This window comes from Hyperolius riggenbachi, chromosome 1, assembly GCF_040937935.1.
Source record: "Hyperolius riggenbachi isolate aHypRig1 chromosome 1, aHypRig1.pri, whole genome shotgun sequence".
Lineage (NCBI taxonomy): Eukaryota > Metazoa > Chordata > Amphibia > Anura > Hyperoliidae > Hyperolius > Hyperolius riggenbachi.
In genome coordinates this window covers 472,744,046-472,757,180 of record NC_090646.1, presented here as the reverse complement: position 1 = coordinate 472,757,180, position 13,135 = coordinate 472,744,046, and the positions used below count along the sequence as shown (strand labels likewise).

The window sequence follows — 13,135 nt, the reverse complement described above, 5'->3', positions numbered from 1 at the left end:
TACTGATAAATATAAGATATTTAAAAAAAAATCTGATGCTTTAGCAAGCAAAACAAAAGTTAGGTCTAAATAAAATTTTGCCAGAAAATTACAAAATTGACATTTTGTAATGGCACAATTGTTGCTTAAAAATATTTTGACCATTGATTATTGAAATTATTAGACCCACAGCACCATGTAAAGAAATTGACATAAAGCACATGTTTATGGTGATGGCGATTTACAGGGAATCAGTGCAGCTGATAGTGGTCCATGGATCAAATCAGCAGCATAGTGACAGCTTGCAGCTGACTAGTTAATGTGGTATTTGCTTCAATTCATGTAGGTACAATTGCAAACACTTAATTATCAAAGTAGATCAGGTCCTCAGTCCAACCTTACCTAGCACTTACCCTGACCCCTGACCTTCCTAACCCTACAACCTATCCATTCTCACCTAATGGGATGCAATGTCCTAATAATCATCTTCCCTGATCCTCACCCCCAGTCCACTAGGGAAGAACTATTTTGCTACAGATGTTCATACCGTCCTACAACCGAGGCCATGTTTGACTGCTAGTGTGATTTTTGTACCATGGAGGCCTTTATGCTAGACATAATGATGCCTTTATTGTCAAAAGAATTTCATCTGTCCACAGAACATTACCCCAATTTTCAGGATTACCCAGGAGGGTTTTTTTTTTTGTTGGGGGGGGGGGGAGAATGTGAGATGAGCATTCATGTTATTGTTGAATAGCAGTAGATTCTCCTCTCCCATGAATTGCTAATGCCCAGTCTCTTTGGTATTGTAGAGTTATGAAAAGTGACCTTAGCTTGTTCTGGGATGGTCTGTGACTGCTTGGATGAGTTGTTATTTGCACCCTTGAAGTGAGTGTAGCAGACCAGTCACTCCACATAAGAACCACCACTGTCCCATATATTCTTTATTTCATAATATTCTTTCTCACCATGGTTTGACGGAGTCCTAGAATTGTAGGAATAGTTTTTAACCCTTTCCAGACCAGAGTCATTTCAACAATTGTTTTTCCAATCTTCCATACTTTGCCCTGTTGGTGAAATAGGGCCTGATTCACAAAGCGGTGCTAACCGTTAGCACGCTGGTGAAAAGCCCTTTATCATGCCTAAACTCAGTTTAGGCATGATAAGTTTTGGTGTGATAAGTTTAGGCATGATAAGTTTAGGTGTGATAAGTTTTTAGGCATGATAAGTTTAAGCACCAACTGGGTTAGCACCACAGTCCACAGCTGATCAAAAGTTTTGCGCTAGCAAAGTCTGTGGCACTTCGCATAGAGTTTAATGGCGCTGCTTTGCGTGCGGGACATTGCACGCGATCTAAACTTATCTAAACTTATCATGCCTAAACTTATCATGCCTAAACTTATCACACCTAAACTTATCACGCCTAAACTGGCTTTTCACCAGCGTGGTGCAATGGTTATCACGCCTAAAGTCTCTAACTGGGTTAGCACCGCTTCGTGAATCGAGCCCATAGTGTTCTTGTGGAGGCTTTGTGGTGATTTTCTCTCATGGTAAGGTACAAAATATAATGAAGATGGATTTGGCAGAGTTGGCTGTAATCAATCTTGGGTTCAGCCATCTGAACCTGATAAGTTGGCGTAAAATAAGGGGTAACATAAGTGTTGGATAATTTTGGTCAGTACAGTGATTAGGTGCTGTTGCTATACAAAAAAAGTGTGCTCTTACTCGCCACATAGCAAGGAGCTAGCTTTCAGCAACTAAGATATTCTTACAGACAGAAGCACTATGATAAATGTCCTAGTGTTTCTGTTTGCTATGGCATCTTGTTCACTAAATTCTGTTTTTGGTGAGTGTTGGACATACTTAACCCATTCGTGTTCCGTCGTTTTCACTTGAGAAATGTTCACCTCCCATTCATTAGCCTATTACTTTATCACTACTTATCACAATGAACTGATCTATATCTTGTTTTTTCCGCCACCAATTAGGCTTTCTTTGGGGGGTACATTTTGCTAAGAGCCACTTTACTGTAAATGCATTTTAACAGGAAGAATAAGAAAAAAACTGAAAAAATCATTATTTCTCAGTTTTCAGCCATTATAGTTTTAAAATAATACATGCCTCCATAATTAAAACTCACGTATTGTATTTGCCCATATGTCCCGGTTATTACACCGTTAAAATTATGTCCCTATCACAATGTATGGAGACAATATTTTATTTGGAAATAAAGGTGCATTTTTTCCGTTTTGCATCACTATTTACAAGTTTAAAATAAAAAAAATATAGAAATATTTCATCTTTACATTGATATTTAAAAAGTTTAGACCCATAGGTAAATATTTACATGTTTTTTTTTATTGTAATGTTGTTGTTTTTTATATATATTAAACATTTTATTTGGGTATTTTTGGGAGGGTGGTATGTAAACTATAGTTTTATAATGTAATTGTGTGTTGTTTTTAATTTTTTTTACTTTTAGTTGTAGTTTTACTTTTTGGCCACAAGATGGCGGCCATGATTTTGTTTACATGACGTCACATTAAGCGTAACACACGCTTAGAGTGACGCAGGGGGGAGGCAACGGCCAGAAAAAGTACAGCTTCCGAGAGAAGCTGTCGCTTTTTCAGCGGGGGAGAGGAATCAGTGATCGGGCACCATAGCCCGATACATTGATTCCGTGTCTACCGAATCCGCGGCCGGGAGTGCGCGTGCACGCACGCGATCGGCCGCGGGAGCGCGCGGTAGCGCGCATGGTTCCTGGACGTAGTTTCTACGTCCAGGAACCAAAATAGGTTAAACGGTAACATTTTAACTTGCATCTACACTCCATTACTGTGCTTGTGCATAAAAAAATGTGTGTAGGGCACAATCAGTGACTGGCACAGAAGGGGAATGAGCGTGGCTCCATTACTTCTTCAGTATGAACTTCTGGCTTACATCTGTGTTATGGGTTTAATCAGCTTATCTTCATCTCATATTTTTTGTTTAATGGTCAACAACCATTCAGTATGGGAAAATATGCACTAAACAAAAGAGACAGAAAGGAGACTAAGGCCTTGATTCATCATTGTCTTAGCGATAACTTTTTCCAGTTCGTTAAAGCCAATGGGTACCGCTATATAAAAAAAAAAAGTCAGATACTCACCTAAGGAGAGGGAAGGCTCGGTCCTAATGAGCCTTCCCTCTCCTCTCCCGGTGCCCTCGGTGCTGCGCTGGCTCCCCCGCCGCAGGGACTTCGAAGGTCTTCGGGAGCACTCGGGCTTCCAAAGACGGGCCGCTCCCGACTACGTACGCGTCATAGAGGGCGCTCGCACATGCGTAGTATGGAGCGGCCCCGTCCTCGGGAGCCCGAGTGCTCCCGAAGGCTTCCGAAAGCTCCCTTCGGCATGCGGAAGTGGCAGTATTTGACCGATCTGGTCGAATACTGCCACGGGGGATCCTGCGCGGGACCGGGCACCGGGAGAGGAGAAGGAAGGCTCATTAGGACCGAGCCTTCCCTCTCCTTAGGTGAGTATCTGACTTTTTCTTTTTTGAAACGGTAAACATTCACTTTAAATTACCGAATTCGAAGTTTATCGATTTCTAGTTGTATTCATCAAGGTTTTTCCCTCATTCTGTGTGACTTCGATAAAATATCGATAACAATGCGGTAACCATTCGGTAACGTGTCGATATTTCTATTTTACAACGGTAATTTAACACAAGGCCATAAGATTCCCGTGGAATTGTGGGTAAAAAGGAAGTCCTTTGAACATCACGTAGCAATATTCCGAATAGGGCTTAACACCTGGACCAGGATTCTGGAAGTGGCTTGGGACAATCCCACAATTTTGCCAGCTACAGTTTGATAGGAGCCTTTTCTGAAAAAATGTAGTGCAGCTAGCAATTTAGTTAACCCTGGCACAGGCAATGTTCTCTTACAAGATGATTCAAGGGAAATGCAGATGTCCTGGTATAGCAAATAAATCCATTCTCTTGCAAATTGATATGGTTCTAGACCTTATTCTTGTATACCTAACCACTTCAAATGGCTCCATCTTCTCTGTCTGCAATGATCTGACAGGAATAACGACAGAGCAGTGAAGGAGATAACTAATCCTAAATGTAACAATAAACCACGCCCACTTTCATTTTCATGAATTGCAGTTTCTTCCGTTTTATCGCATCATTACCGAATGATTACTGAATGCTCACTGGCATCTGTAGATAACTTTGATGAATCCGCAAATCAACTTATCGAGTATTTTATCAAGCTGTCGGTAATTGATGCGATAAGTCTTGATGAATCAAGGCCTAATACTTTTCTTCATTGCATTTGAACCATGTACGGTATATTAATAATATTGAAGTGACTCTGAAGTCAGACAGCATCAGTTTTTAGCAACGCATATCTGTGTGTAACACGCAGGAACATATTTCAATTCAGAAACTGCACTGTTTGATGGGAACACTTATCGCTGAGCAGTAGTGCACTCCAACAACACACTGCTGCATGAATTTCTGTATGTAATGCAAAGCTATCCCATTCAGTATAAGTGAAAGGTGTCAGCCCTGCAATGGAGAGAAACACAGGTGGATCGTGTTTTTGTAGAATGCACGGCTACCTATGTTTCTAATGCAATATACTGCCCAGGTGTGGTCAACTGGACAGTTTAACCACTTGAGGACCCACGCTTTACCCCCCCCCCCCTTAAGGACCAGCGCTGTATTCTGTGATCTGTGCTGGGTGGGCTCTGCAGCCCCCAGCACAGATCAGGTAGCAGGCAGAGCGACCAGATCGCCCCCCTTTTTTCTCCCCTATGGGGATGATGTGCAGGGGGGATCTGATCGCTCCTGCCTGCCTGAGGTTTGCGGGGGGGGGGGGGCACCTCAAAGCCCCCCTCCGCGGCGACATTCCCCCCTCCCTCTCCTACCTCCCTTCCCCCCGGAGATCGGAGGCTGCACAGGAACGGATCTGTCCTGTGCAGCCTCTAACAGGCTCCTGCCTGTCATGTGACAGCGATCCCCGACGGCTGATTGGCCGGGGATCGCTGATCTGGTACAACGCTGCTACTGTTAGCAGCGTTGTACGAATGTAAACAAAGCGGATTATTTCCGCTTGTGTTTACATTTAGCCTGCGAGCCGCGATCGGCGGCCCGCAGGCTACTCACGGAGCCCCCCGCCGTGAATTGACAGGAAGCAGCCGCTTGCGTGAGCGGCTGCTTCCTGATTAATTAGCCTGCAGCCGGCGACGCAGAACTGCGTCGCTGGTCCTGCAGCTGCCACTTTGCCGACGCGCGGTATGAGTGCGCGGTCGGCAAGTGGTTAAAATAATGGCAGCGAAATCTGGGGCAGGGCATACATACAATACAGGCACACAAGTGCTTCAGGACCTTTAAAACAGTTGGACCCTATTTGGAACCCTGACCTGAAAGTTATGCATCTAGGCTATAGTACATGTGGTAGAATTGCCTTTGGTCACAGCACCCATGTAAGGTGTTATGCTAAGGTATTCTGTATAAGCTGGTCCAAGTGGATGTGCTACTTTACAATGTCCTTTTCCTCCTCTTCCACAATATATGTGCAAGAATAACTATGACTCTACATACAGACATAAATTGTGTAGGGATTATTTCTGCCTATACAGTTATATCACAAACTTTAGGGAATCCAACCAAAGATTTAAATGCAACGCAGGCTAGAAGGAGCTCATCGTAGGTGACCTGAATTAAGAACCTTTGTCTAGTAGGATTCTTAAAGGGATACTGTAGGGGGGTCGGGGGAAAAGGAGTTGAACTTACCCGGGGCTTCTAATGGTCCCCCGCAGACATCCTGTGCCCGTGCAGCCACTCACCGATGCTCCGGCCCCGCCTCCGGGTCACTTCTGGAATTTCAGACTTTAAAGTCTGAAAACCACTGTGCCTGCATTGCCGTGTCCTCGCTCCCGCTAATGTCACCAGGAGCATACTGCGCAGGCACAGACCATACTGGGCCTGCGCAGTACGCTCCTGGTGACATCAGCAGGATCAAGGACACGGCAACTCAGGCGCAGTGGCTTTCAGACTTTAAAGTCTGAAATTCCAGAAGTGAAATGGAGGTGGGGCCGGAGCATCGATGAGTGGCTGCGCGGGCACAGGATGTCTGTGGGGGACCATTAGAAGCCTCAGGTAAGTTTAATTCATTTTCCCCCGACCCCTTACAGTATCCCTTTAAGTTTATTTCACATCACGTGGAATCCAAAATAAGATTATAGCACATAGTCCTAACTCCTTCATACAGAGCCTGCTGTTAGCACTGGGAGACAGATCTGACCCACATTATGCACTGACTGACTGTGAAAGGAGGATTCTAGTTGAAACTGACGTCTAGGGTTTTGCATGTAATAGTCAGGACACTGTGCGGACAGTTGTCACTGATCAGAAGCACAGGCTTGGAGCATCATTTCTTTCTAGCTACTGTATAGCTACATTTTAAGTAAAGGGGAGAATAGAGATGAATTTTTAGAACTATATAGTCCAATATAAGTTAAATAATGCAACAATAAAAATGTGTGATGCTTAGAACATGAGTCATATTAAAGGTAGTGAAGCTGAATTCATATTTTATTGACATTTAGGTGTTTACTTAATCACACCCCGAAGGTCAGTACTGTGTCATGAAAGGAACATGCTTCCACATGGGGAACACACCCAACAAACCTTTCAGAGATCTGGTTGTCATTCTGTGCAATAATATCTACAATACAGGGATAGATAGGTGATGACATGGAACAATAACAGTGGGAGAGAGACGTGCAGCACTGGTATACTGAGGCAGAAAGTATCAGTATAACACTTAGGTACTGGCTATCATAGAATCTTACATCTGTGTCCTTACATGAACCCCCTAAGGACTGCAGGATCACACTCCCCCTAGTGACCAGGCTATTTTTTACAGTTCATTGTTCTGCAGCTTTAATAGCTCGCTGCAGAGCCGTACACGACAACACACAAATGGACCCCCCCCCCCTTTTCTGCCCACTAACAGAGCTTTCTGTTGGTGGGCTCTGATCGCTGCTGCCATGTTTCTTTTTTTTTTCTTTTTTTCTAGTCTGTTGGCGGTCTGTTGGCCGCTGGCAGACTATTAGCGGAGCTCCAAAATTCATACGGAAGCGAGCGCGATCCCCTGCAAAACACCTCCACCAGGAGTTGACACCAATCGGCGCTAGGCGGTCTTGGGGGAGCCACCTTCTCGACGCCCAGTGGAGCTAGGCGGTCGGGAAGGCGTTATAAAGATTGTTTATGTAACCTTACAGGGACTGCAGGGTTAATTGAATGCTACTGCTTGCCCATGAGCAGTAGGTATCAGTGCTTTTGTCGAGATTTGCAGTGTGATAGGTCTTGGATAGACTACAATGGATGTAGGTTTAGACAGTCCCTGCTTGCTACTCCTAAGGATGCTACCTTACAAAGTCTCTGAACTCTACAGAGCAATGCTCTCACACTACCTTTTTACAATTTTTAGTAAGTACCGTGGAAAGCAGCAGAAAATGAAGATGCCCTGCTCAGTTGATTTCAACTGTGAACGGAAAATGTTGTAGGTAATCTTCTTACACTAAATGCAGACAGAACCAAGCATAGGTTGGATGTGATGTGCTTGTGTCATTTACCTGCAGCCATATACAGCATCTTGATATGTTTGCCTTTTTGATATGCCTCAAAATTTGTAGAGACTATTCCATTAATGATGTCATTATTTGAAATAAATTTGTGTTATTTTATAACACTTCCGGACGTTAGCTATATGTTGGGTTGCTACCTTTGTCTGGCTTTAATCCTGCTTTAAACCTAATTAGATAACTGTTGCAAAAACTGATCATTTTTGAAGGGACTAGAAAAGGCCCAACTGTTAAAAAAAAGGGCGCTAGGCCAGGGCTGCTAAACCCCAAACAAACAGCCCACCACACACACACACACAATGCGCACACAGGCGCTCGCCCGTCCCCGACCGCTCTCTGAGGTATGTGCACACAGGGAGATGCTGCTTGCTTGGCAGTTGGAAAAAGCTGCTACTTCCCACAATGCAATGAGGTCATGGACAGCAAACTGTCAGGTCTAGAAGCACGGACACAGAAGGGCGCACAGGGGTTTTATTATATAGGATGTTGTGACAGTTTAATAGCAGTTAGCAGTGTTGGATGTTCTCAGATGACTGCAGTTGTATTTTCCAGCAACAAAATTCCTCCTGTCCATCTTCTTTCTCCCCACATCATGTTAGGGCGGCCCGTTTCCATTTGCGAATGGGAGCTGATGCGGCTACGCATCACTTCCGCTCCCATTTGTGTCACTTCTGCATCCCCCCCCCTCCCCCCCGATGTATAAGTGTATTGGTGGAGACTGCTGGCGAATGCAGCTGTGCGAGAATCTGAAGCATGCTCCAGATTCTCGGATCGCTCCACAAAAACAGCACACAGTGGAAACTGTTCTATTGCCGTGCATTGGTTACAGTGCAGCCGTGGTGTGATGTGGCAATGTAGCTGTGGAAACGGGCCCTTAGCGCACAGGTTGGGTTGAGCTCACAGTATGTGTTCAGTGCTGTGGATTGTGACCACACACTCTTATCACTGTACATGGAACAGAGCACACATGGAACCTATGTTCGGATTTGTCTGTTGCATGTTACATGTTATAGTAGCATTACTATTATGACATGTCTGACTTCTGTCCAGTGTCTGGAAAAATTGTGCAAGTCGAGGCTTTGCATTCTGTCACTGCAATGGACAAAACAGACATGATGGCAGAGGTCTGGCTGGTCTGACCGGATCCCATGTTTAACATAGGATCTGTCAATATAGCTGTCATCTTTTGTGATCCGGTCTGTGAATCTGCACAGGCATCACTGAGCAAATTCAGAAATGGACACCAGATCGCTGAATGTGATAGGGTAATTGTGGATCATTGGATTGTGTTTTACAGGGCCATCTGTTATCTAATGTTTGTAAACTGTTTCTTTAGAAATCTCTTCCACCTCTTATGAACTTTGACAGTTCTAAGTCCTTTGAAATATCTTTTGATCCATCTTTTGGAAGAAATATTAAATACTGTATGTACTCTTTTATTTGCACTAACAGTTATTTCTTGAATGATTAGCTTCCTGGAGTTGTATTTCCCTTCATCAGATCCCTGAGCATATTGAATTAACTTCCACATGTTTATGTAATACAGGATCAAATTCTGCCCTTTAATTTAAGGGGTCAAGTGACCTGTTTGTAAAGAAATGGTGATCTGACACACACCACTTTTGAAATAATGTGACTGCAAAATCTGTAATGCCATATTTGAAAAAAGGTGGTCATATTTTTGCCACAGGGAATTAATGCTTTCATTCATCTAAACTAGCGATCCACAGCTCTGTATGGCCAGCTCCATCCTTTAATACTATACAGGTAGTCCCCAACTTACTAACGTCCAACTTACGAACGACCCGTCAATATGAACGGCATGGATTCTGTGTTTCCATGGGAACAAGTCAAAAAAAGAATTTTCAAATTAGACTTGTAGTTTTTGAGAATTTTTTAAAAAATTCAAAGAAAACATTGCTTTTAAATTTGTATTGGTCACTGGTCCACTTGGGGGCGGGTTTTTGCACTATATATGTATATGTTTGGGCACTATGTGTTTATATGATCGTTTAGCAACTTGACAAAGGCCACTGGAGGCCGAAACAGCAGTCTGTTGTTGCTTATCATGCTTACATTAATAAAGCTGTAAAAGAGCTATAATCCTACGGAGTGGTGCCGGTCCTTTCATGTGATTGCTGATTGTGGCCCCTGGGTACTGGGGTGAGGACCTTGGCACGCCAACTTTTTGAATTGAGCCTTGGTGGTGCTCCTGGACGCTTGAGGAACTTTAAATGTGTATAAGCATGTACAGAGGCCAGAGGGGACACTAGAGGCCCAGGGTGCACAGAGGAGGTACAGGGGACAGAGATGGCATAGTGTTCCGACTAAAGTACAGATTCAGGTTAAGAATGAACCTACAGTCCCTATCTCGTTTGTTAACCGGGGACACTGCTTGCAGTCCGTTACCTCTTAACGCAGACACGTTGCGACTTTAACGTCGCATTAAACCGCAACGTCCCACTGTGAATGCGACCTAAAAGAAAACCATTTCTTTGTTAGAACTGATACAAATCCTACAATACATCTGCAGTCTGTCTACTTCCTGCCTTCATGGAAGCAGACATATTGATAACATCCTGTACTTTCAAATGACCTTATCTGCCGTGGCAGTCATGTGACACAGGGGAAATTACAACTTGTGATTAGATGCAAATGAGGGGGAATTAAAGAGGATAAACTCTCTAAGGGCTGGTGCACACCAAAACCCGCTAGCAGATCCGCAAAATGCTAGCAGATTTTTAAACGCTTTTTTTTATTTTTATGAGGCGTTTTGCTAGCGTTTTGCGGATTGCTGCTGCGGTTTTCAGTATAGTAGATTTCATATATTGTTACAGTAAAGCTGTTACTGAACAGCTTCTGTAACAAAAACGCCTGCAAAACCGCTCTGAAGTGCCGTTTTTCAGAGCGGTTTGCGTTTTTCCTATACTTAACATTGAGGCAGAAACGCATCCGAAATCCAAAAAATGCCTCACCCAGGCATTTTTCGTTTCTGCAAAATGCCTGCCGCTCTGGTGTGCACCACCCCATTGAGATACATTGACCAAGCAGATCCGCAGCCGCAAGCGGATCTGAAAACGCCCAAAAAGCCGCTCGGTGTGCACCAGCCCTTAAGACATACAGGGTGCATTTCTCTCTGTTTTCCTTCTGTCCTGTACAAGAGTTCAGGTCCACTTTAAAGTATCTACAGCAAAAATGACAACAACAACAACACACTGTTTTCCGCCAGAGTTGGTCAATGAGATGCTAATAATGTCATGTTTATATAGATTTTATGTTCATTTCATTTTATGCAAATATATACAGCTTAGTTCTGGACCGAAAACCTGAATCAAAATCACCAGTTTATGTTATTGGTCCAATCCCGAGTTGCATAAATTTGCACAAAAATAAAATAAGTTTTGCTTAAAAATAAAGTAAACATTGTGCTAGCTTAAAACTAATTAGCATCTCAGTGACCATCTCTAAGCACCACTGAGGCCACTTGTTAATTCGGCAATTATTAATAAAGTTATTTTTTGGCATTTTTTGATATTTAGTGATCCTTATAAAAGTGGTAATCATTTAAAGGGACTCCGAGCTCTGCATAAAAATGAAATTGGTACTCACCTGTGGCTTTCTGCAGCCCACCGTAGGTCGGGAGATCCCACGGCGTCCATCTGGCTCTTCTCCCAGGCCTTGCTCAAAAATGGCTCCCGGTGACACTGGGCCCGAGTGTCGGGCTCCTTCTTCCTCAAACGTCACGGCTGTCGTCACCACGCCGGCCGCCTCGTGTCATCACAGCGGCCGGCGTGACAGTACTGCGCATGCGCGGTGTAATCGCGCATGCGCAGTACTGTCACGCCGGCCGCTGCTCTGAAATATTATATATAAATATTATGCATTTTCTTTATAAATGGGCTCCAAATATAATAGCTTGCTGTTGTTACTGCAGATCAAACTAGTACCACATACAGAACTTTACCTTTGGATAATTGCAGAATAATTTTGCATGTCAATGTCGGCTCATAAAATTCTATGAGCCTGTTCATAGTACTGCATTGTAATGGACTGCATTATTCTAACTCGCTGTTCAGTCTCTATTGCAGTTCACACACATTGTAACACGTGCATTATGCAACGCGCACAGTGTAAATCCAGTCTTTCTATTAATGCTGCAACTGCACCCAAATTGCTACAGTCCTCTAACTTATAATGGAAGGTCACTCCATCAGAATCTTGTCATAGGGCTGGTGCACACCGAGCGGCTCTTTCAGCGTTTCTGCAGCCGCTTGCGGCTGCGGATACGCTTGGTCAATGTATCTCAATGGGGGGGTTCACACCAGAGCGGGAGGCGTTTTGCAGAAACGCATACTCCCGGGGTGAGGCATTTTTTGGATTGTGGATGCGTTTCTGCCTCAATGTTAAGTATAGGAAAACCGCAAACCGCTCTGAAAAACGGCAGTTCAGAGCGGTTTTGCAGGCATTTTTGTTACAAAAGCTGTTCAGTAACAGCTTTACTGTAACAATATGTGAAATCTACTACACCAAAAACGCTTCACAAAACCGCAAAATGCTAGCTGAAACGCTACCGAAAAAGAACAAAAAGCGTTTCAAAATCTGCTAGCATTTTGCGGATCTGCTAGCGTTTTTTGGTGTGCACCAGGCCATAAAGAGTGTGTGACCAACGTAGTTTATTCGCGCCATTGAAAAACAGCACCTGTTAATTTGGGTGCCCCATTCATGGCAATACAAATTTTCTTAAAGGGAACCTGAGGTGAGAATAATATGGAGGCTGCCATATTTATTTCCTTTTAAGAAATACCAGAATACCAGTTGCCTGGCTACCCTGCTGGTCCTCTGTCTCTAATATTTTCAACCATAGACCCTGAACAAGCACGCAGCAGGTCGGAGGTTTCTGACAATATTGTCAGAACTGATGAGATTAGCTGCATGCTTGTTTCTGGTGTAATTCAGTTCACTACTACAGCCAAATAGATCAGCAGAACTGCCAGGCAACTAGTATTGTTTAAAAGGAAATAAATATGGCAGCCCCCATATCACTCTCACCTTGGGTTCACTTTAACTGCGCTAGCTATACATTATGGGCGCTTAGTTAAATTATGGCTTTACAGCAATTCTAATTACAGCTTTACAGCAACTTGGGCAAGTTGTGGCCACTCAAGTAAATTGCAGCCCCTCTGGAAAATTGTGGCTATATGGCTGCTGTAATTTTACACACTTTAGGTAAATTACTGCTTTACAGCTGCTGTAGACTTTACAGCCACTTGGGTAAATTGCGGCTGTAGGGAAGCTGCAATTAGCAGCTGCGGCCTGGGTAAATTGCGGCTTTATTGGCGGGAAAGGTGTTAGGCATATATAGATATTAGGTTAGTGGTAGGAGTACATGGGAGGATGTTAGTGTTAGGCATGTATAGTTATTAGGTTAGTGTTAGTAGATGGGGGAGGTTAGTGTTAGGCATATATAGGGGGAAGCGTTGGTTTAGAAGTAGGTGGGGCAGGTTAGTGTTAGGCAT

The 13,135-nt window shown here is 43.7% G+C and overlaps 1 protein-coding gene and 1 long non-coding RNA gene across 14 annotated transcripts in view; one reads left to right on the top strand and one right to left on the bottom strand.

The window, feature by feature from the left end:
* LOC137521583 (uncharacterized) overlaps nucleotides 1-13,135 on the bottom strand; it is a 296,776-nt gene that overhangs the window by 17,667 nt on the left and 265,974 nt on the right. The gene's annotated exons all lie outside the window — the stretch shown is intronic.
* ZNF219 (zinc finger protein 219) overlaps nucleotides 1-13,135 on the top strand; it is a 130,892-nt gene that overhangs the window by 88,853 nt on the left and 28,904 nt on the right. The window lies entirely within an intron of this gene.